This window comes from Oncorhynchus clarkii, chromosome 7 (genome assembly GCF_045791955.1).
Source record: "Oncorhynchus clarkii lewisi isolate Uvic-CL-2024 chromosome 7, UVic_Ocla_1.0, whole genome shotgun sequence".
Taxonomy (NCBI): domain Eukaryota; kingdom Metazoa; phylum Chordata; class Actinopteri; order Salmoniformes; family Salmonidae; genus Oncorhynchus; species Oncorhynchus clarkii.
Window position 1 is genome coordinate 63,700,239 of NC_092153.1, and position 27,825 is coordinate 63,728,063.

Sequence of the window (27,825 nt, forward strand, 5' to 3'; positions counted from 1 at the left end):
ACATCCCTGGTCATCCCAACTGCCTCTGGTCTGGCCGACTCACTAAACACAAATGCTTTGTTTGTTGGAGCTGGCTGGCTTAAAAAAAACACACACAAAAAAAACAACTGATTGTGCCATCTGGTTAAATATAAGGAATTTGAAATGATTTATACTTTCACTATGACAATTTAGTACTTTTCCACCACTGGATGTGACTAGGGGTTATAGTATTTATTTAACATGACCCATCAATTTAGCCAAGTTTGTCTGGGTAAGTGTCTATAAAATGTATCTGGACACTATGTTAACCTGGAATTGTTATTTATTGTAGGCTACCACACACACACACTACACACTGTTTAGCACATGGCCTCACATGTGAATCCTTAAAAGAGCAAAAATGGGGCTGGCTGAATGGGTGTAGACAACGGAGAGCACCCCAGTAGGTACCAAAACTTTCAAAGGCTCTTTTCTCAAAAGTGAGTTTACAAGTTGATCAACCTTCAAAGCAGAATTACTTTCACATTGTTCTGCAAATGCAGTGTATGATACCATTTTCTAGCTTTGAGTATCTACTTTTATCCAATGTAAAACATTTTTAAAAAATCTAATCAAATTTTGCTACATAAGACCGATTTGAGCCGGTCAATCACAAATACTAAACAATAGGCTGACACCTGGATGAAGTGAAGACTAGAAGATAGTTGAAGGGTGCCACAACAGAAGTGGGTTGGTGTGACCATGGAGACTCCCTCCCAGTACAAATGAACTGTGTTTCTTAATTACGATGTCACCTTGAGCACAGAGTCACTTAGGATTCATTACACATACAGACAGAGAGAGAGAGCGCGACACAGACAGCCGTGCTGCCCTGTTCTGAACCAACTTTCCTAAGTCCTTTTTTGTGGCACCGGACCACACAACTGAAGTTGTCCAGGTGTGACAATTCTAGGGCCTGTAGGACCTGCCTTGTTGACAGTGCTTTTAAGAAGGTAGAGCAGCGCCTTATCATGGACAAACTTCTCCCCATCTTAGCTACTGTTGTATCCGTATGTTTTGACCATGACTAAACTCCAAGCAGTTTAGTCACCTCAACTTGCCCAATTTCCACATGATTTATTACAAGATTTAGTTGAAGTTTAGGGTTTTGTGAATGATTTGTCCCAAATACAATGCTTTTAGTTTTAGAAATAACTTATCCCTTGCCACACACACTCAACCTAACTGCCACTAAGTGCTGCAGTCATTTCAGTCGCTGTAGTAGCTGACATGTATAGCCTTGAGTCATCCACATACATAGACACTGGCTTTCCTCAAAGCCAGTGTCATGTCATTAAAGATTGACATGCCACTTTTTTAAATGATTTTTTAAAATGGGCCTATCCATGTAAAAAGGCAGGCTTTCGCCAAGACACTTCTGCCCATCTTCAATTATTGTGTCTTGAATGATCGGGTCTTCAAATATCCCTTGCTTTTAGGTTACGATTAGCATCCCCCTCTTCAAAAGGGGGAGACACCCTGGACCCAAACTGTTACAGAGCTATATCCATCCTGCCCTGCCTATCTAAGGTCTTCGAAAGCCTAGTCAACAAACATCACTGACCATCTCGAATCCCACTGTACCTTCACCGCTGTGCTATCTGGTTTCCGAGCCGGTCACGGGTGCACCTCAGCCACGCTCAAGGTACTAAACGATATCATAACCGCCATCGATAAAAGACAGTACTGTGCAGCAGTCTTCATCGACCTGGCCAAGGTTTTCGACTCGGTCAATCACCGCATTCTTATCGGCAGACTCAGTAGCCTCGGTTTTTCTAATGACTGCCGTGCCTGGTTCACCAACTACTTTGCAGACAGAGTTCAGTGTGTCAAATCGGAGGGCATGTTGTCCGGTCCTCTGGCAGTCTATGGGGGTGCCACAGGGTTCAATTCTCGGGCCGACTATTTTCTCTGTATATATCAAGGATGTTGCTCTTGCTGCGGGCGATTCCCTGATCCACCTCTACTCAGACGACACCATTCTGTATACTTCTGGCCCTTCCTTGGACACTGTGCTATCTAACCTCCAAATGAGCTTCAATGCCATACAACACTCCTTCCGTGGCCTCCAACTGCTCTTAAATGCTAGTAAAACCAAATGCATGCTTTTCAACCGTTCGCTGCCTGCACCCGCACGCCCGACTAGCATCACCACCCTGGATGGTTCCGACCTAGAATATGTGGACATCTATAAGTACCTAGGTGTCTGGCTAGACTGTAAACTCTCCTTCCAGACTCATATCAAACATCTCCAATCTAAAATCAGATCTAGAGTCGGCTTTCTATTCCGCAACAAAGCCTCCTTCACTCACGCCGCCAAACTTACCCTACTAAAACTGACTATCCTACCGATCCTCGACTTCGGCGATGTCATCTACAAAATAGCTTCCAATACTCTACTCAGCAAACTGGATGCAGTTCATCACAGTGCCATCCGTTTTGTTACTAAAGCACCTTATACCACCCACCACTGCGACCTGTATGCTCTAGTCGGCTGGCCCTCGCTACATATTCGTTGCCAGACCCACTGGCTCCAGGTAATCTACAAGTCCATGCTAGGTAAAGCTCCGCTCCGATGAAGCTCCGCCTCATCTCAGTTCACTGGTCACGATGGCAACACCCACCCGTAGCACGCGCTCCAGCAGGTGCATCTCACTGATCATCCCTAAAGCCAACACCTCATTTGGCCGCCTTTTCTTACAGTTCTCTGCTGCCTGTGACTGGAACGAATTGCAAAAAAAGTTGGCGACTTTTAGCTCCCTCACCAACTTCAAACATCTGCTATCTGAGCAGCTAACCGATCGCTGCAGCTGTACATAGTCCATCAGTACATAGCCCACCCAATTTACCTACCTCATCCCCATACTGTTTATATTTATTTACTTTTCTGCTCTTTTGCAAACCAGTATCTCTACCTGCACATGACCATCTGATCATTTATCACTCCAGTGTTAATCTGCAAAATTGTAATTATCCGCCTACCTCCTCATGCCTTTTGCACACAATGTATATAGACTATTTTTTTCTACTGTGCTATTGACTTGTTTATTGTTTACTCCATGTGTAACTGTGTTGTTGTCTGTTCACACTGCTATGCTTTATCTTGGCCAGGTCGCAGTTGTAAATGAGAACTTGTTCTCAACTAGCCTACCTGGTTAAATAAAGGTGAAATAAAAAAATACAAAATCGATTTGCCACACTAACAAAATGCTTGATCAGAACATGTCGTCAATTATTCAGCCATGTAAGCCATACATGCTTTTTTACTGGATGATGTGTAGCTAACCCGGTATATAAAATAGATAAGATGCCGTCAGCTAATGGGTTTCAGGATTGTGTATTTTTCACCGTTCTGCTTCATTCTAATCAAAATCAAACAGTGTATGTTGCAGACAGAAGAGGGCGACATTGAATTGTTAAAAGAGAGGGAGGGAGGGAGGGACTTGGCAGAACTGTCAACATGAGGGCTTTAAATGTTATTGTGCGTTACCATCTTGAACATAGGCTACTTGATATAGGGAGAAGGGACATGTATTGTAATAGGCAGGGGCACAACTGGGGGGAACATAATTAGTATTATTTTTATATCCAGTCGGATAAACACTTCAAAAACACAAGACCACTTTGAGGTGTCCACATGATTCTAAAGCACACCGTTGCCTCGTTTGTATCACCAGGGGGGACAAAAATGCAATTTCAGAATGTGGGGGGGGGGGGGGGGGGGGGGGGGGGGGCATGTCCCGTCCCCAGTGAAAGTTGTACCCGTTAATAGGCCAATATATGTCAATCATCCCAACGAGAGAGTGGACAGAAATCTGCCATGGTTATGTTGAGCATTCCTTCCTGTGTATCAACTGTATGCCCCCTCTCTCTTCATTATCTTATCTGATGGGCAGCAAGGTGTACGGGGAATTTCTGACATGCTATCACCGCCTCGCTTTTTAGATATATTTTTTAAATAAAATAAATGAGAGATGTTGAGCCTCCAGTGTCAGTGTAGGTTTACCAAAACTGACATTTTAACAGTCAGTAGAGTGGCTTTTAAATATGACATGAGCTGGCAAGCTATTTGAGAGATGCTGCAAACACACACACACACACACCCTCTCCAGGTCAGTGACAGGCAGCAGAACTCTGTTGGGATTGTGTGTGCATCAGAAATTCCAGACGCTTCTGCGACAACATTCACAGGTGCCTACCCACTAAAACTAGAGTAAACACATTCAGGCAACCTAATGCATACCAAAAAGTCCCAGAAAAATCTTAAATTGAGCACACAGACACACAAGAGGCTGAGGGTTCAAACATAAAAAAGGCACACAGTATTTCTGAATGGATTATGGCATGCATGGCTGCACATACTGCTTTCAAAATAATGACGTAACATGGCAACAAATGTACACACATAGTCAAGAGAAAATGACCCAGAGTACTTCACTCCTCAGATGGGACAATGCAAAACACAAACTCATCCTTTATTTTAGGTCACATCTCTTTTTCAAGTGAGCCCTTGAGCACTGCAATAACTTAAGGCTTTAACACATAGACCTACGCTAAGTGGCCAACACTTCCTTTACTGTATTCAAAGTGCAGTAACACCCAAACATTTGTGCCACGCTTGAGAACCAATGCTGCCCTAGTAACACAGCCCATTAACACTTCCTGTCCAAGACCCTGTGCACATCATGTTTTTTTTTGTTTAATATATAACAAAAAACACAAGGAAGGGTTAACATTAAAGTATTAGAACATGAAGGACAAGCAATACAGCATCAAGACACTATCAAACATGTAACAGAGCCATCATTGTGTGAGGGTGCGTGTGCATGATAGTGATATAAAATGTCCGTTTTTTCATGATAACAACCTTGTGAAACCCGAACGCTCCAAGATCCCCCCCCACAGTTCCCCAAAAGCTGTCCCTCAACCAGTCGAGACCCTTCCCACAGCCCCCCCCCCCACGAAAAATAAAATAAATACAATTAATTCCATTCCCCACCCCCAAGAACCCCCCCCAATGCACCAACAACCAAGAGAATGAACTAAAGAGAAAAAAAGGAAGACAGAAGAAAACAGCAAACAACGCAAAAAAATAATACATTTAAAACAAACGACATCAAGGACAACTGAAATCATAACAGCAATGCCTAATTTATATGTTTGTGTGCATGTCTGGCACTATTACATGTATGTGTGTGTGTGTGTGTGTGTTCTCATATGTGTTTATTTAAATGAAAGTGTGTGTGCATGCATGTGTACAAACACCTGCACGGCATCAGCCTCAGGCAAACCGGCATTAGTTGTAAAAACACTGCCACTTCGTGTCATTCAAATGTACTTTTATTATGTTTTATTTTGACTTTTTTCCCCCTTTATCTTTTGACCATCATTCTCTCTCACACACAGCAACTCCACTCCCACTTGTCTCCAATTCCACATACCAACCCTCAGCTTCCCTCAGGGCATCCCATCTATCTCTGCTGGCCACCCACTTTGTGTTTCTACGCAACACATATCTTTCAACTATGCTATGATGTTCAACATACAATTTCAATCGATCTAATCAAATGCAATCTACAGGTTGCGTGTTGAAGATCAATACTTTTACTAAGAGTATTAGTAATTGACTGACCTGGTCTCTCCAGATCTCCTAACAGTAATATTTCTAGTGTCAATTTTAGATCAATGCTGTGCATTTTCAGCCATTCCTGTACCTGAGACCAGAAACAGCCTACCTGAGGGCAATACCAAAATAAAACGTCTTTTGATTCTGTATCCTCACAACAAAATCTGCAGAGCTTCGATGATTTTATGCGCCAAATATTCAACATTTTTTTGGCGGCAAGAATTCTACATAATAATTTTAGCTGAAAAGCACAGAGTCTTGAATCTTGCGTTGTTTTATATATCAACTCAGACACCCTGTACCATGGAATCGGTACATCAAAAAAGCTCTTCAACCATTTTGCAATCTGTATGGCACAGTTGTCAACATCCTGGTCCTCAAATGAAACTGCTATACATTCCTATTTATGCCATGTTTATTCCTCTGCCAGTTTTGATCCTTTATACTGGGCAGACAGACCAGTTCCCTACCTCCTCCCGCTGCCACCTGCCTCCTCCATTTTTGGGGTGATGCTGTCATGAATTGGTTGTACTTTTGGATTGAGCAGACCTTCCAGTACAATTATGATAACTCCATGAAAGACATAACTACCATTCCAAGTTACAATATTGTTTAAGAATTTTACCAACCAGCACATTTGAGTTCAGACATAATACTTGTTCCATCTTTTCAGGGGGATGAAATTGAAGCCAGCTCTGCAATGCTTGTTTGAAAAATTACAGATACTTTTTTCCTTAGACATGGCAATCTGCACAAAGGCAAAAAGGCAATTTTTAAACAATGGATGAGCTTTTCTTATTAATCTACTTGAGAACCATTTAAGGTTCAAATAAAACTTCTGAATGAGTGAAGCTTTTAGAGAGAGGTTTAGTGCTTTTATATTTAAATCTCAACCCACCCAATTCATATTCACTATATATGCTTGTTTTATTTTGTCTGGTTTAACGTCCCAGATAAAGCTAATAATTTTTTGCTCAAATGATTTGAAAAACAAAATCAGGAGTAGGCAGCGCCACAAGTGAGTAAACTAAGATTTAACTATGGAGTTAATCAGGACAATTTTCCCATAAATAGACAGGTATTTACCTCTCCATGGTTGCAGGATCTTGTCTATTTTTACAAGTTTTCTATTGAAATGCATTGTGGAGAGCTTATTTATATACTTTGTGATATGAACACCATCAAATGTATTTTTTTGCATCACAAGATTGAAGAAGCCTCCAGTTTTTTTAGATCGACCGGGTCTTTATATTTGCCATCTGGGTCTTTTTTTTTATAATAAAGAAAGCAGACCTTCCTACTTAGTACCTGACAGACTACCATTTCTATAAGAGTATTTAAAACAAACTATCTAACAATGGAGCTTTAAGTATATAAAAAAAACCTGATACCTCTACCGGTATGCCATCAAGCCCTGGGGGTTTTCCAGACTGAAAGGATTTTATTGCCTCAAAAAGTTATTCCTCTGTAATTTGGCCTTCGTACTCGATCTTTCTGTACATTTGTTAATTTTCCATTTTTTATATTATTTGGAAATAATTCCTTACCGTAATCTTCATTCAGTGGGAGAGGATGAGACGGAAAAGAGAACATCTGCCTAAAATAATTATCTTCCCCTTTTAAAATATAATTAGGAGAATCAGTAACGAGTTTCTGCAAATTATTTTTGTTAGCTTTCCTGTATTGGAGTTTCAGGAATAATTTTGTGAATTGTTCTCCATATTCCATCCAGTTTGCTTTATTTTTGTAATATATCATTCTTGAAAAAGTTCAAGTTCTTTTTGTTTAACCTCTAACTTATTTTGTATCTCTGTAGTATCGTTTTTATTGTTATCTACCTGTACTATTAGTTCATGGATTTCCCTTGTTAGTCTTGCCTCTTTAGCCAGAAACGGCTTTTTTATTATTGATGAATATTGAATAACTCCTGGAGGTACATTTAAAGGTATCCCAAACAATAAGAGGATTTGCTGAACCTATATTATACTGGAAAAATTAAGTTATAAATTATTTTGTCTTAGTTAAAGATAAGTTGTCCTCCAGTAAACTTTGATTAAATTTCCAATATCCACATCCACGTGAAAATGTATAAGAGTTATGTGAAGGACAATTAGATGATGATGCGATCGCATTCTGTCTCCTATTGAAACTTTTTTAACCTTTGATGCAAGAGAAAGAGACAAGAAAGTAGTCAAGACGACTAGCTTGATTAAGTCTCCTCCATGTATATCTCACTAGGTCTGGGTTTTTTTAAGTCTCCAAATATCCACCATTTCTAATGTGTCCATAATATTTGTGATATTCTTAAGGGCACGGTGATGATAGTTTGTAGAGTGATTACCTTTACGGTTCGTTGAGGTACTTAACACTGTGTTATAGTCTCTTACCATAATGATTAGACCATTTGTTGCCTGTAAGTTCAATAAATTGGTATAAATGTTTGAAGAAGTGTGGATCATCCTGATTTGGACCATATAGATTAAATGAGCCAAATATATTTTTCGTCCACTGTCATATTCAAAAGAATCCACCTTCCTTGCGAATCATTCCAGATTATTTGCACATTCAGATCAACATTTTTGTTAATTAATTTTCACACCCTTTGAGTTCCTTTGTCCATGACAGAAAATTATTTCACCATCCCATTCCTTTTTCCACACAACTTCCTCTAAGGATTTAGAGTGAGTTTCCTGTAAAAAGTATATGTTATATTCCTTTTAGCCATGTAAAGACATCTTTTTTTATAATCTGCCAAACAACTAGCTATACTTATTTCACCCCTTGCCATAACTAGATACTATTCTCAGGCTAAATTGACCATAATTCGTGCTTGTAAAGTTACTTCCATCAGAGGCAGAGCTTTCAAATGTCAGATATTTGGAATTCAAGCAATAGGTTCTAGCAATATTTTTTGTATTTCCTTGCCTGTTTGCCTGTGAGCCAATGCCACAGATGTTAGAAAATTGAGACAAATTATGTGTGTAACAAATCCGAGTAGGTTGATGTGTATGATATTGGATATGATATAATGAGTGTGTATGATGTCTGTATAAGAGTAAGACTATAATGTGTGATGTCCAAATAAATAATAACTCTGCCAATTTGCATGTTTGAGTGTCTGTGTGTAACATGTAGTGCGTATAGCCTTAATATTCATAATTGTAATCAATATCGTATCACCATCATAGTTGCATCATAATTACCTTTAACATCATTTGAAAAACACACCCCAGCATTTCCATAGCAATTGACGTTTCATATGATCATGAAAGAGACCTTGCATTACTCTAGAGACGGCTTCACTACAGTACAAATGTATCCCGTACAATGTTATTATTGCCCAATGTCCCTATTTCGATATCTTCCCCTTGCTTGTTGTAAACATATATAAACTTGTAGACAAATCATAAAAAAGATAGAGAAACACATTCAATTCTAAAACAGTTCGACAATAGAGGGAGAGAAGAGAAAAGAGAGAAAGAGAAGAGCGAGATCAGGTGTGTGTGTGTGTGTGTGTGTGTGTGTGTGTGTGTGTGTGTATGTACAAGTCCGAATGTGTAAGCAAGCATGTAGTTGAGTACGTATGTGTTCATATCCACTTCATAATATTCACATCATGTTGCAAACAACAACGTAAGCAATAAAAACATCACAATTAATGACGCACCAGAAAAGCCCTGAGTCGTATTTATAAGGGCACACCGTAGCAAAACGTTTTGCAATGGAAACCAAGTAATCGGTATTTCTCATTGAACGCTAGTTCCGGTAGTCCCTCCCTGTTTAAGTTTGTTTTCTTCTGTTTGGTGCCTAAAGAATACAACACCGGTCAAAAATTCTCTGAGATATTGTACCAACCCTAAAAAGTGATCAAATATTACTGCACAGGGGGAGACCCACTTACGTTCTCTATACCCTACTCTCAATCCACACATCTACAATGGTCACGATGAGCAAGAGGCTTTACAGTTTCAGTGAGCACTTGACTACACCTAGACTGATACTGCTTCATGGGGAGTGCTGCTGACCAGACCACTGACCAACCAGAGGCTGATGTTTGTGTCTGCCTGGGCTCTGAACGGTTCGGTCTCTGTTCTGGAAGCCAATATGGGTCACGGGGTCCAGGACAAGCCAGTCTTTGTCCCCCTCCACTTGGACACAATGTGAGGGGGAGGAGGGGGGCGGCCCCTGGAACACCATGAAGCTCCAACAAACATTCCACTGGGCCACATCATAGTCTGGAAAACAATCAGTCTGTTTAAGTGTCAGAGAGAGAGAGAGAGAGAGAGAATTAGAGAAGGAGAGTGGGGGAGGGAAAGGGTTCAGTATGAGGAAAGGGGATAGGACAGGAGGCTTCTATTAAGTACTAGTTGGCCTGGAAACCTGTTTACATTAAAGTGCCATCTCCTGCAGCAATGGGCTATAATTCTAATCCGTAATCAGCATTGTCAGAGGAGCCAACTGGACATTGGGTCTGGATTGGTCCATCTCTCCTTATACGTGGATCAGGCGTGTGCATGTTCATCTACAGGCCATAATCTCCATTTATGTATGTACAGTAGAATAATAGTGAAGACATAACTATGAAATAACATATGGAATAATATAGTGAAAAAAAAAAAGAAGTTGAACATAAACATATGTTATATTTGATTCTTCAAAGTAGCCACCCTTTGCACACTTTCAACCAGCTTCATGAGGTAGTCACCTGGAATGCATTTCAATTAACAGGTGTGCCTTGTTAACTCTCTTGGGATAGGGGGCAGCATTTTCACTTTTGGATGAATAGTGTGCCCAGAGTGAACTGCTTCCTACTCTGCCCCAGATGCTAATATATGCATATTATTATTAGTATTGGATAGAAAACACTCTGAAGTTTCTAAAACTGTTTGAATGATGTCTGAGTATAACAGAAGTCATATGGCAGGCGAAAACCTGAGAAAAATCCAACCAGGAAGTGGGAAATCTGAGGTTTGTAGTTTTTCAAAGCTTGGCCTACCAAATACAGTGTCTATGGAGTCAAGTTGCACTTCCTACGGCTTCCACTAGATGTCAACCGTCTTTAGAAACTTGAATGAGGATTCTACTATAAAGGAGGGGCTCATGAGACCTGTTTGAGTCAGTGGTCTGGCAGAGTGTCTCAGGCTCGTGATGCGCCCTCCCGACAGAGTTAGCTCTCGTTCCATGGCTTTTCTTCAGGCATAGGAATTCTCCGGTTGGAACATTATTGATGTTTTATGTTAAAAAACATCCTAAAGATTTATTCCATACATCGTTTGACTTGTTTCTACGACCTGTAACGGAACTGAGTTTTTGTCTGGACGAAGTGCTCGCGCCTCATGAAGATGGATTACTGGGCTGAACACGCTAACAAAAAGTGGCTATTTGGACATAAATGATGGACTTTATGGAATTCCTGTTAATTCCTGTTATTTCTAACTTCTGTTGACTACAAAATGGCAGATTTTTCTCTGGCTGGATTGGGCTCTGAGCGCCGTTCTCAGATTATGCTTTTTCCGTAAAAAAAAATTGAAATCTGACAACGGTTGCATTAAGGAGAAGTCCATCTTTAATTCTATGAATAACACTTGTATCTTTTATCAATGTTCATTATGAGTATTTCTGCAAAATCATCGGATGTTTTGGAATCAAAACATTACTGCACGTAACGTGTCAATGTAAACTGAGATTTTTGGATATAAATATGCACATTATCGAACAAAACATAAATTCATTGTGTAACATGTCATCTGATGAAGATCAAAGGTTAGTGATTAAATGTATCTATTTCTGCTTTTTGTGACTCCTATCTTTGGCTGGAAAAATGGCTGTGTTTTTTTTACTTGGCGGTGATCTATCATATGTTGTGCTTTCGCTGTAAATCATTTTTGAAATCGGACACGATGGGTAGATAAACAAGATGTTTATCTTTCATTTTCTGTATTGGACTTAATGTATGAAAGTTACATATTTCTAAAATATGAAAGGTTATAAAGTTCATTTGTGGAATTTCTTTCCTTCTTAATGCGTTTGAGCCAATCAGTTGTGCTGTGACAAGGTAGGGGTGGTATAGTTTTGTACTTTTTTGGGCAAGCCACCACTTATTACAGTAGCTGCATGTTTAATATAGACCAATCTTAACTAAAACAATAGTGTTACGTTTGGCAACAATAGCAAGCCTATCAGAGATATCGTGACAAGATCCTGAGGCCCAGAACTGAACCACACACCAAAGTGTGCAACAGAACAGTATACTGTCTACACTCAGTTGTTTTTAAGAAAGTTTAAATTAAATTGTTTAAATCATAGCCTAAGTTTGTGTCCCGGATTCCTGTTTAGTAGCAGTTAGATGCTAGCCATCATGAAAACGGAACAGGCTAACGCTAGCAGTGCTAGCCCACTGGTGTTTTTAAATCCACGGATGGGCACAAACACATCAGGTGTAGAGGTCGACCGATTAATCGGAAAGGCCGATTAATTAGAGCCGATTTCAAGTTTTCATAACGATCGGAATTTTTGGACGTCGATAAAAAAATAATATTTTTTTACACCTTTATTTAACTAGGAAAGTCCGTTAAGAACACATTATTATTTTCAATGACGGCCTAGGAACAGTGGGTTAACTGCCTTGTTCAGGGGCAGAACGACCTTGTCAGCTCAGGGATTCAATCTTGCAACCTTACGGTTAACTTGTCCAACGCTCTAACCACCTGCCTCACGAGGAGCCTGCCTGTTACGCGAATGCAGTAAGAAGCCACGGTAAGTTGCTAGCATTAAACTTATCTTATAGAAAACAAATCAATCATAATCACTAGTTATAACTACACATGGTTGATGATATTACTAGTTTATCTAGCATGTCCTGCGTTGCATATAATCGATGCGGTGCGCATTCGCAAAAAAGGACTGTCGTTGCTCCAACGTGTACCTAATCATAAACATCAATACCTTTCTTAAAATCAATACACAGAAGTATATATTTTTAAACCTGCATATTTAGCTAAAAGAAATCCAGGTTAGCAGGCAATATTAACCAGGTGAAATTGTGTCACATCTCTTGCGTTCATTGCACGCAGAGTCAGGGTATATGCAACAGTTTGGGCCGCCTGGCTCATTGCAAACTAATTTGCCAGAATTTTACGTAATTATGACATAACATTGAAAGTTGTGCAATGTAACAGCAATATTTAGACTTAGGGATGCCAACGTTAGTTAAAATATGGAACGGTTCAGTATTTCACTGAAAGAATATTCGAGTTTCCGGATTCGACCATATTAATGACCTAAGGCATGTATTTCTGTGTGTTGTTATGTTTTAATTAAGTCTATGATTTGATAAAGCAGTCTGTGCGATGGTAGGCACCAGCAGCTCTTCGCTGTGCGTCAAGCATTGCGCTGTTTATGACTTCAAGCCTAAAAACTCCCGAGATTAGGCTGGTGTAACCGATGTGAAATGGCTAGCTAGTTAGCGGGGTGCACGCTAATAGCGTTTCAAATGTCACTTGGAGTAGTTGTTCCCCTTGCTCTGCATGGGTAACGCTGCTTCGAGGGTGGCTGTTGTCAATGTGTTCCTGGTTCGAGCCCAGGTAGCGCAAGGAGAGGGATGGAAGCTATACTGTTACACTGGCAATACTAAAGTGCCTATAAGAACATCCAATAGTCAAAGGTATAGTCAAATACAAATCATAGAGAGAGAAATGGTCCTATAATAACTACAACCTAAAACTTATTACCTGGGAATATTGAAGACTCATGTTAAAAAGGAACCACCAGCTTTCATATGTTCTCATGTTCTGAGCAAGGAACTTAACTTTAGCTTTCTTACATGGCACATATTGTACAGAAATACAGTGTAGATATTCTTAATGTTGTAATTGACTAATGTAGCTTGAAAAGGCAGATTTTTTATGGAATATCTACATAGGTCCACTATCAGCAACCTATAATCACTCCTGTGTTCCAAAGGCACGCTGTGTTAGCTAATCCAAGTTTAGCATTTTAAGAAGGCTAATTGATAATTAGAAAACCCCTTTTCAATTATGTTAGCACAATTGAAAACTGTGTCCTGATTAGAGAAGCAATAAAACTGGTCTTCTTTAGTCTAGTTGAGTATCTGGAGCATCAGCATTTGCGGGTTTGATTACAGGCTCAAAATGGCCAGAAACAAAGAACTTTCTTCTGAAACTGGTCAGTCTATTCTTGTTCTGAGAAATGAAGGCTATTCCATATGAGAAATTGCCAAGAAACTGAAGATCTCGTACAAACGCTGTGTACTACTCCCTTCACGGAACAGCGCAAACTGGCTCTAACCATTATAGAAAGAGGAGTGGGAGGCCCCGGTGCACAACAGTGAAGAGGCAACTCCGGGATGCTGGCCTTCTAGGCAGAGTTGCAAAGAAAAAGCCATATCTCAGACTGGCCAATAAAAATAAAAGATTAAGATGGGCAAAAGAACAGACATTGGACAGAGGCACTCTGCCTAGAAGGCCAGCAGATTACATCGCAATCCACGAGGAGACTGCGTGGCAGGCTGACCACCTGTTATGCGAGTGTAGCATCAAAAAGTACCTTGTGGCTGGAAGGAGCCAAGGTAAGTTGGCTCCTTGCAACATAATTTCATAAAACCACACCACAAAATATATATCTTCGCTTATATTTAGCAGAGTTACCTTGTCCTATGGATATCCACACAGTTATCAAAAATTGGCAAGGTGGTGTAAGCCTACACAAAACACAGACCTTATTTGAAGCGAAAATATCCAATGGAATAAATGAAGGAACTGCTTTTCAGATTTTGCTGAAAGGTGTCATGGGAATTATGACTCCCACTTTGGTAGTCAATTCTTACCATGCCCATTTACTAAAATAGGATTTCCTGCATTTGGAAATAAGTTTTTGTTTTCAACATTCATCACAGGTAACATAAATTCTTGTTTTTCTATTCAAACAGTTGAGTATGTGTCTCCTAAGCAGACACTCCAGTATCCTTGTCACTTCAGAGAGCTGTGTGTGTACACAATTATAGTAATTTTACAGATGGCAGAGAAAAGCAGAGCACCAGTGTGGGACTATTACATTGAATTGGCACCAGGGAAAGCATGGGGTCTTATTTGTGATAAAGATGTAAGCATGGGGTCAACAACGGCTATAAAAAAAAAATAAACCACACCAACTTGTGGAATCCCCTTAACAACACTGACCTAAAAGCCCATAAGGAAGCAATGAAGAAAAAAAAAGCAAACGCAAAATCTTCAAGGAAAAAAAAAAAGTCAGACGTCGTAGGCTACAATCTTAAAACGTTTTAATAAAAACAAGAAAAATGGCAGGACAAAGACCCAAGAAGATGGACGAAGCAGTTATTGAGAGGATTGCCATAGCAGCGGATTGCTCTTGCTGAACCCCAGTACAGGATCAATGATGAACAATTCCATCACACAGAAATGCTAGATAAAACACAAAGGAGTTGTGATGAAAGTGAATAATCTGATAGCACCAGTGAATGCTCCACACATGGCATTCACCTCTGACTGCTGGTCAGTCCCTGATGAGCCTTACTGGACATTTAATTGACAATGTCTAGACAAGAAAGCATGTTGTGCTGAATGTCAAGATTATGACTGGCTCACACACAGGAAACTACAGAGAGATGTTTTGGACCATGTTGGGGACAGTGGGGCAAACATGGTGAAAGGTAGGAGACTGTCGGACTTCAGCTACAGTGCACACACCCTACAGCTTGTAATCAATGATGGACTATCCAGTCAGAGAGCTGTGCTAGACATTATTGCCATGTTGAAGAGCTTTGCAACTCACTCTGATCATTCTGTACTGGCCAAACAGAGTCTGGGGGCCATTCGGGAGGAGCTTGGCCTTCCAAAACACAGCATCAACCAAGCAGTTCAAACACAACACTACATATGTTACAGAGGATGTTTGAACAGAGGCATGCACTGAATGTGTATGCAGGTGAATACGGACACATCAGCAGCTTGTCTGCTACATAGTGGGACGTAGTCTCTTTTCTAATTGAGACTCTAGCACCTATGGAGGAGGTGACAGTGGAGATGAGCCACTCCAATGCCACAGTCGCATGCATCATCCCCAGTGTGTCGGTGCTGAAGCTGATGCTGCAGCAGGTGGGTTCTTCCACTCAAGGCATCAAAACTTTACAGAAGACCATGTTAGACTGTCTGACAAGGCAGTTCTCGAAGGCCGAGAAGACAAAGTGCCTGGTGCTGGCAACTGTCCTGGATCCACGTCACAAGAGCTACGCCGTCACCTCAGGGACAGCACTAGAGAAAGCAAAAGAGTGGCTGAAGGAGGAATTTGACCTAAGGAATCCAAATCCCAGAGCCACAGCAGAAGGGACTAGTGAAGGAGGACCCAGATCCAGATGGAAAGGGGCAAAGAGTCCAGGTAGACAGCCTCTACGCTAGAATCCTTGGAAGCCAAGAGGGCAGGGCTGAAGTCCAGTGCAGAGTTGGAGCGTTACCTCACAGAGCCTGTCATTGACAGAAAGAGTGGCTTGCCTTTGAAGTGGTGGAAGCAGAATGAGGACAGACTTCAATTACTCGCTACACTGGCAAAGAAGTTTCTGTCCCCCACCTTCTTCGGTCCCAAGCGAGAGAGTGTTCAGTGAGGTGGGGATGATTTATGATAAGCGGAGGAGCAGACTGACAGGGGAACATGCAGACAAGCTTGGTTTTCTGCTTTACAACTTCTTAACTGGGAATATTGAAGACTCGTTAAAAAAGAACCACCAGCTTTCATATGTTTGCATATTCTGAGCAAGGAACTTAAACGTTAGCTTTTTTACATGGCACTTTCACTTTCTTCAACACTGTTTTTGCATTATTTAAACCAAATTGAATGTTTCATTATTTATGAGACTAAATTGATTTGATGTATTTAGTGTTAAATCAGTATTGTTGTAATTGTCGTTACAAATATACACATATATAAAATAAATTTAGGTCCTCCAATACTCGGTATTGGCGTTGAAAAATCATAAAATCGCTCGACCTCTAGTTGTAACGTTAACCATTGGTTACCTCGAGGCAGCCCACACTCATTGAATATGGAACAATAACAAGTAAAACCTCTCGTGCATGACTTCATTACTGAGCGCAAAGTTGATTGCATGTTCTCACTGAAACATGGCTGTCAGACTGTAGTGCCGCTCCTATTGAAGTCTCCCCGCGGACTACAGCTTTTCATACACGATCAGAAAAGGGAAAGAAACAGACAGCCTCTGTTTTTACTAATGCTCTCAGCTGTAAGGACATTTCATTGTGTGACTTGTGTTTTGAGCATCCTGCTATATTGTCTAAATATAAGCCACCAGTACTGGCCATAACCCTGTATAGGCCACCAATGCACTGCCCCACTTTATTTACCAATTTATCTGAACTATTGTCCTTAAGGACTATGATAAAATCAGTGTGTTGGACGATTTTAATATGTTGACAAAAGCAACTGACTCCTAGGCCATTGAATGTATGAATCTTTTGAGCTCTATGGGACTTTATCTAACATGATACTGAGCCCACCCATAACGGCAGCCATACTCTGGACCTGGTTATTACCAAGGGGCTTTCGATGGACCTATCCTCTATTGTTGATTTATCTGATCCCCACGGTGTATTTTTTACTACATTGTTGCCCATAGAACAGGGTAATACTGAACGCAGTAAGAAACGCCATCTTACCTCTGAAGTTGCCACAGATCGAGTGTATGAACAATACTTCACCACCTATTCTGCCTTCATGGTGATTCAGTTGAACTTTTATTGCAAATTAAGGGAAATCATTGATGCCGTAGCTCCAGTAAAGTAGAAAAAGGTCACATCTAAAACAGAGAGCCCCTTGGATGAGTGAGGAAACTAATCAATTCAAGAGAAAGTGCAGAAAGGCAGAGCGGAAGTGGAGAAAGTCAAAGTTGCAGGTCCATTATGATATTCTGAGAGAGCAACTTGGCATTTATATTAAGGAAATAAGAAATGCCAGATTGTCCCATTTTTCTAACTTGATCACTATTAAATCAGAATAATGAGTGCTCTTCGACCATTGATGGCCTGATAAATCCTACCCCCCCAAACTTGTGTGAACGGTCCTCCACATCTAAACGTAATGAATTGTGGAATATTTCAGAGAAGATAACCAACATTAGACTGGGTATCAGTCAAGCAAGACCCTATGAGAAGTTTGATGTGCGCTTGCCTACTACGCAAAGGCACTATGGATGTATTTCCCCTGGTTGACACAGACATGCTCAGGAAAGTGACATCAGAACTTAAGCATTCTACCTGCTTTCGATCCTAACCCCACCACCTTCAAAACAGTTTTTAATTGCATATCTGAAGACATGCAAGCCATTTTTAAATCATTCCATTCCGAAGAAAAAAATCAAGTACGTTAAGTGCTAAATGTATTAAAAAAAAAATCCAGACCTGGTTTTCATGCCCACCACAGCAGACACAGCTTTAGTTAAAGTGGTAAATGATCGTACAGCCAACACAGACGCCAAACATCTCTGTCCTTGTACGCTTAGATTTAAGTGCTGCAATTGACTCGGTTGACCATGATTTCCTTCTGGACAGGTGGGATGGCTTCTCCAGTCTAGGACCTATGTAACTGGGTCGAGAGTTGAATCACCCTTGGTGAACAGAACTCAGAGAAAATACACATCACATGTGGCGTTCCACAAGGTTTGATTTGGGGTCCAGTACTGTTCAGTTTATATTCTACCACTTGGCAGCATTATCAGAAAGCATAGCATTGATTTTTTTCACTGCTTTATTTGTTTATTCTTTCAGTGAGAATTTATTTCAGTGAAATACGGAACTGTTACGTATTTTATCGAATGGGTGGCAACCCTAAGTCTAAATATTGTTGTTATATTGCACAACCGTCAATGTTATGTCATAATTATGTAAAATTCAGGCAAATTAATGATGGTCTTTGTTAGGAAGAAATGGTCTTCACACAGTTTGCAACGAGCCAGGCGACCCAAACTGCTGCATATACCCTGATTCTGCTTACACTGAATGCAAGAGAAGTGACAATTTCAGGCACCGCATTGATTATATGCAACACAGGACAAGCTAGTTAATCTTAACATAATCACTAGTTATTTTATTTAAAAAAACAATCCGTTTAATGCTATCTAGCAACTTACCATGGCTCCTTGCTGCCTGTACTCGCGTAACAGTTGGTCAGCCTGCCACGCAGTCTCCTCGTGGATTGCAATATAAATCGGCATTGAAATCGGCCCTAATTAAATCGGCCATTTTGATTTATCGGTCGACCTCTATCATATTCAGCTACATTCTATATAATCAATACTTGGCACACACTTGGTAAGCTAGAGGTTAGGGTGTTGGGCCAGCAACGGAAATGTTGCTCAATCGAATCCCCGAGCTGACAAGGTAAAAATATATCTTCAGGCCCCTGAGCAAGGCAGTTAACCCACAGTTCCCTGGGCGCCAAAGACGTGGATGTCGATTGTTGCAGGTCCCCGCACATCTGATTCAGAGGGATTTGGTTAAATGCGGAAGACATTTCAGTTGTACAACTGACTCGGTATCCCCTTTCCCCACAGCGGTCCCCTGATGGTGAGTATTAGAACCAGATGACAGGAGGAGTCTATGCATGTCAGTTCTTGTTTGGGGGTAACTTACCTCACCCAGCCCACTCCTCCCTGTGCACCAACAGCACTTCAAACAAACTGGCCTGTTTTAGCTTTTGATAAAAAAGGCATACAGAGCATCACCCAACACTAATGAGCTGAGCGGACAGGAGTATAGTAACGCTCCAGAGCAGATTTCACTCACAATCAATTTTTCTAGCAACCAAGCAGAAACAGATTGCTCTCTGGTACATTTTACCCTCCTTTTTCTGCACACAAACTTAGGAGGCATTTTAATTTTCATGTCTTGTTGGTGCATGCCTAGCCAATGGGAGCTGGGCTAGCTGCCTCTGATGTAGGCTGTATCTTGGAAGTAGAGAGAAAAGGGATACTTGTTAGGGCCCTCTGTAAAAATCACATTCCTTAGGCACACAGAGCATCAACAATATACAACATAAAATGATGGCATCACACATTGTGACCTGCATGATCGGATTCTGCAGTGAATCCACAGAGGATGCGTCCCAAATGGCATACTGTCCGCTATATAGTGCGCTTTGGGATGCACATACAGACACATCCCTGGTCATTGGGATTGGCATCTCCAGGACAGAAGAGTCAGAAGAGAAAGGAACCAGCAACAATCACATCTGGTCAGGCCTTCAGCTGTTAACAGGACTGAGCCCACAGCTTCCTGTGAGGTGTACCACAGGAATCCTGCAGAAGTTGAGGGTGGGTTAGTGGTAGGTGCACAGCTGTAGAGCTAGGCTATAGTCCATGAGTGCATGAGAGCACGTATGTGCTTTCTTAAAGGCACAATTTGAAGTTTAATTTCTGCTAAAAGGTATTGATTGGCAAAGCAGAATGTGTGTGTGTGGGGGGGGGGGTGGTCTTTGAGTGTATTGTGTGCATTGTTGTTGTTTGTAGATTTTATCCCGTGGTCATAGGCCTAGATATTTGAGATTGTAAGTGTATGTCACAGTGCACTCACTGCTCTGGTGGTCCCAATGCTGTGGTATGTGGAGAAACTGGTTTGGAACACCTGTATAACAGAGGAAACTAGTCGAGAATAAATTGAAATGGTCTGGTGTGTTTTTGCCTTTCACATCCACTCACTAACAAGTCAGCAAACACATTTAAAGAGGAGTAGGATGTGTTCGAATGTGCTAGTGCAAGAAGACGACCGATTAATCGGCATGGCCGATTTCAAGTTTTCATAACAAACGCCGATTACATTGCAATCCACGAGGAAACTGTGGCAGGCTGACCACCGGTTACGTGAGTGCAGCGACAAAAGGACCTTGTGGCAGCAAGGAGCCAAGGTAAGTTGCTAGCTAGCATTAAACTTATCTTTTAAAAAACAATCAATCTTCACAATCACTAGTTAACTACTAGATAGTAGTAGATTATATTACTAGCTTAACTAGCTTGTCCTGCGTTGCATATAATCAATGCGGTGCCTGTTAATTTATCATCGAGTCACAGCCTACTTCGCCAAAAGGGTGATGATTAAATAAAAGCACATTCACAAAACAAAGCACAATCTTTGCACGAATGTACCTAACCATCAATGTCTTTCTTAAAACCAATACACAGAAGTATATATTTTTATTTAAACCTGCATATTTAGTTAAAATAAATTCATGTTAGCAGGCAATATTAACTAGGGAAATTGTGTCACTTCTATTGCGTTCAGTGAAAGCAGAGTTAGGGTATATGCAAAAGTTTGGGCCGCCTGGCTCGTTGCGAACTGCGTTTCTTCCTAACAAAGACCGTAATTAATTTGCCCGAATGACATAATTAGAACATTGAAGGTTGTGCAATGTAACAGCAATATTTAGATTTAGGGTTGCCACCGGTTCACCAAAATACAGAACGGTTCTGTATTTCACTGACAGAATAAATGTTTTGTTTTCAAAATGATAGGTTTCCAGATTTGACCATATTAAATGACATAAGGCTTGTATTTCTGGTTGTTTCTTATAATTAAGTCTATGATTTGATAGAGCAGTCTGAGTGGTGGTAGGCAGCAGCAGGCTCGTAAGCATTCATTCAAACAGCACTTTACTGCATTTGCCAGCAGCTCTTAGCAATGCTTGATTCACACCGCTGTTTATGACTTCAAGCCTATCAACTCCCGAGATTAGGCTGGCAATACTAAAGTACCTATAAGAACATCAAATAGTCAAAGGTATATGAAATACAAAATGGTATAGAGAAATAGTCGACGTGTCATAATTCCTATAATAACTACAACCTAAAACTTCTTAACTGGGAATATTGAACAACCAACTTTCATATGTTCTGCGCAAGGAACTTAAATGTTTTTTTACATGGCACATATTGCACTTTTACTTTCTTCTCCAACACTGTTTTTGCATTATTTAAACAAAATTGAACATGTTTAATTATTTATTTGAGACTAAATAGATGTTATTTATATATTAAGTTAAAATTAAAGTGTTAATTCAGTATTGTTGCAATTGTCATTATAGCAAATATATATAAAATCGGCTTCTGCTTTTTTTTGGTCCTCTAATAAAATCGGTATCAGCTTCAAAAAACCGGTCAACCTCTAGTTAGTGCACACTCATCCTCCTGTGTTTGTGCCAAGCCTGGGTCAGGGCTGTGTGGGGTGAGTGCCCGAAATAGACAGCCTCTCTCTCACATGCTTTATGGACTCTGAGCACTATCTCAGCACAGAGAATGAACTTGCTGAATACAAATAAAAATAAGTTTATCCTATAGGAGACACTGATGGAGCTACCCTCTGTCTATCAAATAAATACCTTGACCTACCTAAGCTAAACCTTCCCAGTAAACGCTTTACCAGTCCTTTTTCAATGAAATAACTGAGTAATTAATAAATAATTTTAGGTCCTCAACTCTAATTCGATCATGAGATGAACTAAAAAAAAAAAAAGCAAAAAAAAAAAAAGCAAGAGCTAAAAAAAAGTTAATTAAAATGGTTATTTTATGAAAGGGGCAGTACAAAGTATAGTTTAACTTCCTTCTTTTCTCTGAGATGGGTTGGGTCTCACCTCCTACACCATGAAAACATTTACATCCCCTCACCGCATGTTATAAGGCCACACTGGATTGTGCAACTCTCCTTTTTGAGGGAGGACTTTAACCTTTCTAGGGCAGGTGTTCTGCTAGCGGAACCCCTCGACAACATTCCGCTGAAAAGGCACACGAAATTAAAAAATATTTTTTTTAAATATGTAACTTTCACACATTAACAAGTCCAATACAGCAAATGAAAGAAACTTCTTGTTAATCTACCCATCGTGTCCGATTTAAAAAATGCTTTACAGCGAAAGCACAACATATGATTATGTTAGATCACCGCCAAGTCAAAGAAACACAGCCATTTTTCCAGCCAAAGATAGGAGTCACAAAAAGCAGAAATAGATTAAATTAAATCACTAACCTTTGATGATCATCAGATGACACTCATAGAACATCATGTCACACAATACATGTATGTTTTGTTCGATAATGTGCATTTATATCCGAAAATCTCAGTTTACATTGGCGCCTTACGTGCAGTAATGTTTTGATTCCAAAACATCCAGTGATTTTGCAGAAATACTCATAATAAGCATTGATAAAAGATACAAGTGTTATTCATAGAATTAAAGATAGACTTCTCCTTAATGCAACCGTTGTGTCAGATTTTTTTTTTAATTAACGGAAAAAGCATAATCTGAGAACGGTGCTCAGAGCCCAATCCAGCCAGAGAAATAACCACCATTTTGGAGTCAACAGAAGTTAGAAACTCCACTATAAATATTCACTTACCTTTGATGATCTTCATCAGAAGGCACTACCAGGAATCCCAGTTCGACAATAAATGACTGATTTGTTCCATAAAGTCCATCATTTATGTCCAAATAGCTCCTTGTTGTTAGCGCGTTCAGCCTAGTAATCCAACTTCATGACGCACGAGTAGAGGAAAAGTCCAAAAGTTCCGTTACATCGTTTGACTTGTTTCTACGGACTGTATAGAATCAATCTTTAGGATGTTTTTAACATAAAACATCAATAATGTTCCAACTGGAGAATTCCTATGTCTGAATAAGACCACTGGAACGAGAGCTAACTCTGTCGAGAACGCGCGTCACAAGCCTGAAACACTCTGCCAGACCACCGACTCAAACAGGTCTCACGAGCCCCTCCTTTATAATAGAATCCTCAAACCAGTTTCTAAAGACGGTTGACATCTAGTGGAAGCCGTAGGAAGTACAACTTTATCCATATCCCACTGTGTAGTCGGTAGGGCAAGCTTTGAAAAACTACAAACCTCAGATTTCCCACTTCCTGGTTGGATTTTTCTCCAGGTTTTCGCCTGCCATATGACTTCTGTTATACTCAGACATCATTCAAACAGTTTTAGAAACGTCAGAGTGTTTTCTATCCAATACTAATACGCATATATTATCATCTGGGACAGAGTAGGAGGCAGTTCACTCTGGGAACGCTATTCATCCAAAAGTGAAAATGCTGTCCCCTATCCCAAAAAGGTTGGGGAAGCCCTTCAACTATGTAAGTGGAGATGGTATGTGCATTCTATTTCTTATATAGTGCACTACTTTTGACCAGGGCCAACAGAGCTCTGGTCAAAAGTGGTGCTATATGTAGGGAATAGGGTGCCATTTGGGACGTAACCGGTGTATCCATTAATATTGATGGCGTGTAGTGTGAATCATTCATAGCATGGTTTTCTTTGGACACTAAGGACATTTTGAAGGAAGGAAGATTTCCCTTTGGTCATTTAGAAGGTTGTATGATTGCAACTACACCACTTATGTGGGCGCAGTCGCTTAGGCAAGTTGTAAGAGACACTTTCTCCTCCATTGGAAAATAAACTACCCTTCTCACACTATTGAGCCAAGTGAAACAGAGCCAAGCCACGCTATACCGGGCAGGTCTGGCTATGCATCCAACATAGTTGCTGGAAGCATTCTGGAAAGGAAAATGTGAAAAGAACAGCATGAGCCAGTACGGTTCAGGTTGTCCCCTATAGTGTGAATCAGGCATAAGAGTCAGTAGACACCATGCTGTTCTTGCGTGTGTCATGTGACCCCGTTTTGCTCAGTCCTCCAAGTGTCAGGGCAGCACTTTTAACATCCAAAATCAGATTACACATTTAAAGAAGGTATCTCACACATCACATGGCATCTTAAATCATTATCATGAGGCATACTAATACAGTTAAGTTAAGATGTTATTCTGGTGCATTTTTTGCATCAAATTGGGTTGTTTTTTTTCTCCAAGATGACTGACTAAATTTGACCTCATGGTTGCCATGTATAACATACAGACCTAAAAACACAATCCCACCCACCCTTCAAATACGATTTGCCCACTACAATATTGCGTTGTTGTGTGAGTTGGGTGTGCAAAACCTGTAAAAACAATACTGTAGATCGGTGCCTCGGACTGTCAAATACCTTAAAACTTGTATAGCCTAGTCAGTTTTGAGACTGCGATACAATGAACTGGGAGTGCTTTCTCTAATGACTGGTTGTGGGTACCTAATGATGATCGAAGCTACATGTTCTACACGTACAGTACTACAGCCATTCCATGTTTGCAGCAAACCATAGCATGTAGGCTAGCTATTTTGGGAAGCATGTTTATATCACTATTCATTACTAAGCCCATAATGTTTCTAGCTGACACAGATCTTCTCACATAAACGTAGGCCTGTTCATGTGGAGCAAGGACATTCCATGTAAAAGCAGATTAATAAATTTTTTAAGACAACAGATGGTGTCACATTATGGACAGCACGCACAATTAACCCCAGCAGTCCAACTGTGGCTGGAGGGGATGTGACTGACCCGTTAGCAGAATGAATGAACTCCCTACTCATCCGCTGTACATGGACAAGATAATTGGCTTAGATCAAATATGACAGGACAGACGAGGGAACCCAGATGCACACACAGTAACAGGTGCACTTGGCAACAACTCCCCAGCTTGCTGCTGTCCTCACTCAACTTATCTGGCAAAACGAAGTTACATATATATTCCAGAAAAAAAAAGTCAACGTTTAGAGACGATAATGAGAAAAAGAACAAATGGCAGCAAAAAGAGCAGGGGAAGGAACAGATATGTTCAAACCTCAGGCTATAGTGTATGGTTCAAACCAAAGACTATATACCAACGCCCTAACTTATGAAGCAGCAGAGGTGTGCCTGGGGCTACAGATTCTTCATCAACACTGCAACAGTGTTGCTAGATGTGTGTATGGAACGATTTTAGTGCCAACAGATACTGTATTTGAATTGAATATTTATTTTGAAACTGAATTGAATGAATATTGCATTCAGTTTTAAAAATGCAATTTATGCTTAAATTCAATATGGTAAATACTGCATTAATTGTCTGTGTATCAAGCTTCCAAACTAATTTTAAGTTCACCAAAGTTGTATATATTAAACTTCTTAGATGCATTCAGATTTCAAATTGTATTCTCTAAATTCAGATTCAATATCGAGACCACATCCTGGTTCTTTGCAAGGAATCGTAGCATTTGGTCTATAAGCTATGATAAGCACCCAACTTCCTACTTTTTAAAATGATTATTGCTACTACTATATTGCTGAAAGCTAAGGATCTCTGGAACATGACCATGCCTTCGGTTCCCCTCTGATGCTCACAGGAGGCGCAGAAGGGAGTGTGGCAAAAACAGCAATTTGGCCCTCTTAGCAATATGCAGTAGTTGAATAGGCGCGTCATAGTTATTCTCGATTGACTGACTGGGTTTCGAACCAGGTCTCCTGCATGTCACAAGACTGTTAGCCCACTTAGCTAAAGCCCATAGGGATGAGATCACAAAGTTAATGTAAAGGACGACACACTGCTTGCTTAGGAAGTACCACTTCTCCCTCATTCAGCTCATGTCGAGCTTCAAACTCAGGACCTTTGCCTCGAAAACCCACATGACCGCCTTCCAGAAGTTTCGCAACCCACTGCACTATTGAAAAAGCCTTTCTTCAATTGAAGAGGGGTGGCACTTCAAGCTGATGAGTGAGTTTCATTTACCTCCCAGTGACCCCAGAGGTTGAGCTGAGTGAGTAACTTGTCTGAGAGCTGAAAAGTTACATTGTCCCGCACACAGGAGACTTGGGTTAGAACCCCATCAGTCAAACTGACATCTCCAGGTCTCAGGCAAAATGGTTGCTCATCAAGCCACCTCATAGTCCCATAAAGCTCAGCTGGTAGAGCATGGCGCTTGCAATGCCAGGGTTGTGAGTTCGATTCCCATGGGGGACTAGTACGAAAAAAAGCATGAAAATGCACTCACTACTGTAGGTCACTCTGGATAAGTGTGTCTGCTAAAGGACTTACGTGTAACTGTATAATGTTGCACCCTCATGAAATGGGGTGCACAGATCCTTCTGTCACAGAAAGTGTTGTTGTGCAGGAGGCCTGAGTTTGAATCCAGTCAGCTATATTGGTGCCATAATCTCTAAGTATGATGTTAAAAAGGGGTGAAACGTAACTGAGGTCTGGAGAATTGTTAGTTTCCTGTACTCAGCCCTATGGGCTTTAGCTAAGTGGGCTAGCACAGTCTTGTGACATGCAGGAGACCCGGTTCGCACCAAGTCAGTCACAAGAGAAAGATTAATTAGGGAGTGGAAAAGTTATCCTTAGAAGGGCTATTAAACCATTTCGTAATGGGGACCAAATTGATGTATTTGTCACACTCCCTTCTATTGTGTCCATAGAGGGGAACTGAAGCCTTCAGTAATGGGGTCATATTCGCTTGTAGCGAAATGTATAGGAAGAAAATAAATTAAACATGCCAGAAACCTGTTTAACACAGATGGTTTCATTCTATCTGTTCTCCTTTACCTCTCCTGGCTAGCAAAGTACCAGGATGTTGTCTCTGGTTTTGAATCAGAATTTAGAGAACTGCATTTGAAAACAATCTGAGAAGTTTAATATATGAAACTTTGTGGTCAACTTGAAATTATAGTTTGTGAACCTGAGAGACAATGAATGCAATATTTACCATATTGAAAATGAAGACAAATATTGAATATCAGTATTTAATTCAATTTTAAAGCTGAATTAAATATTCATTCAATTCAGTTTCAAATCATGAAATACAAGTTCAATTTATGAATTCAATGATTTGTGCATTACAAATTCTAAAATATTACAGTACATTCAAATGCAATATCTAAATACAAATTCAAAAACATTGAATTCAAATAGTTTGTTGGCCGTGAAATCACTCCATAAGTGTGCATGCACGGTCGCGGTCATCAATTTAGTAGCATTTTCCATCAGCAATGTACGCGGCAAAAAGGCTCGAAACAAATTTGCAAATGTCATGAATCAGCTAATTAAAAAGTTGAGTTCAAGTCAACAGATCTGGGAGAGGCGGCATCGATTGAATCCCTGCCTGTATTTAGCTGGCTGTGCACACATTGCTAACACAGAACACATGTGTTATTGAAAACAAATGTGGGAGGATTGCAAAGTATCCATGCGTATTGGCTAGCAACTGATTCAACAATAATCACGAATTAGC

At 40.4% G+C, this 27,825-nt stretch overlaps 1 protein-coding gene across 1 annotated transcript in view; it reads right to left on the reverse strand.

Annotated features, from left to right (window-relative positions):
- LOC139413661 (paxillin-like) overlaps positions 1 to 27,825 on the reverse strand; it is a 57,180-nt gene that overhangs the window by 28,924 nt on the left and 431 nt on the right. The gene's annotated exons all lie outside the window — the stretch shown is intronic.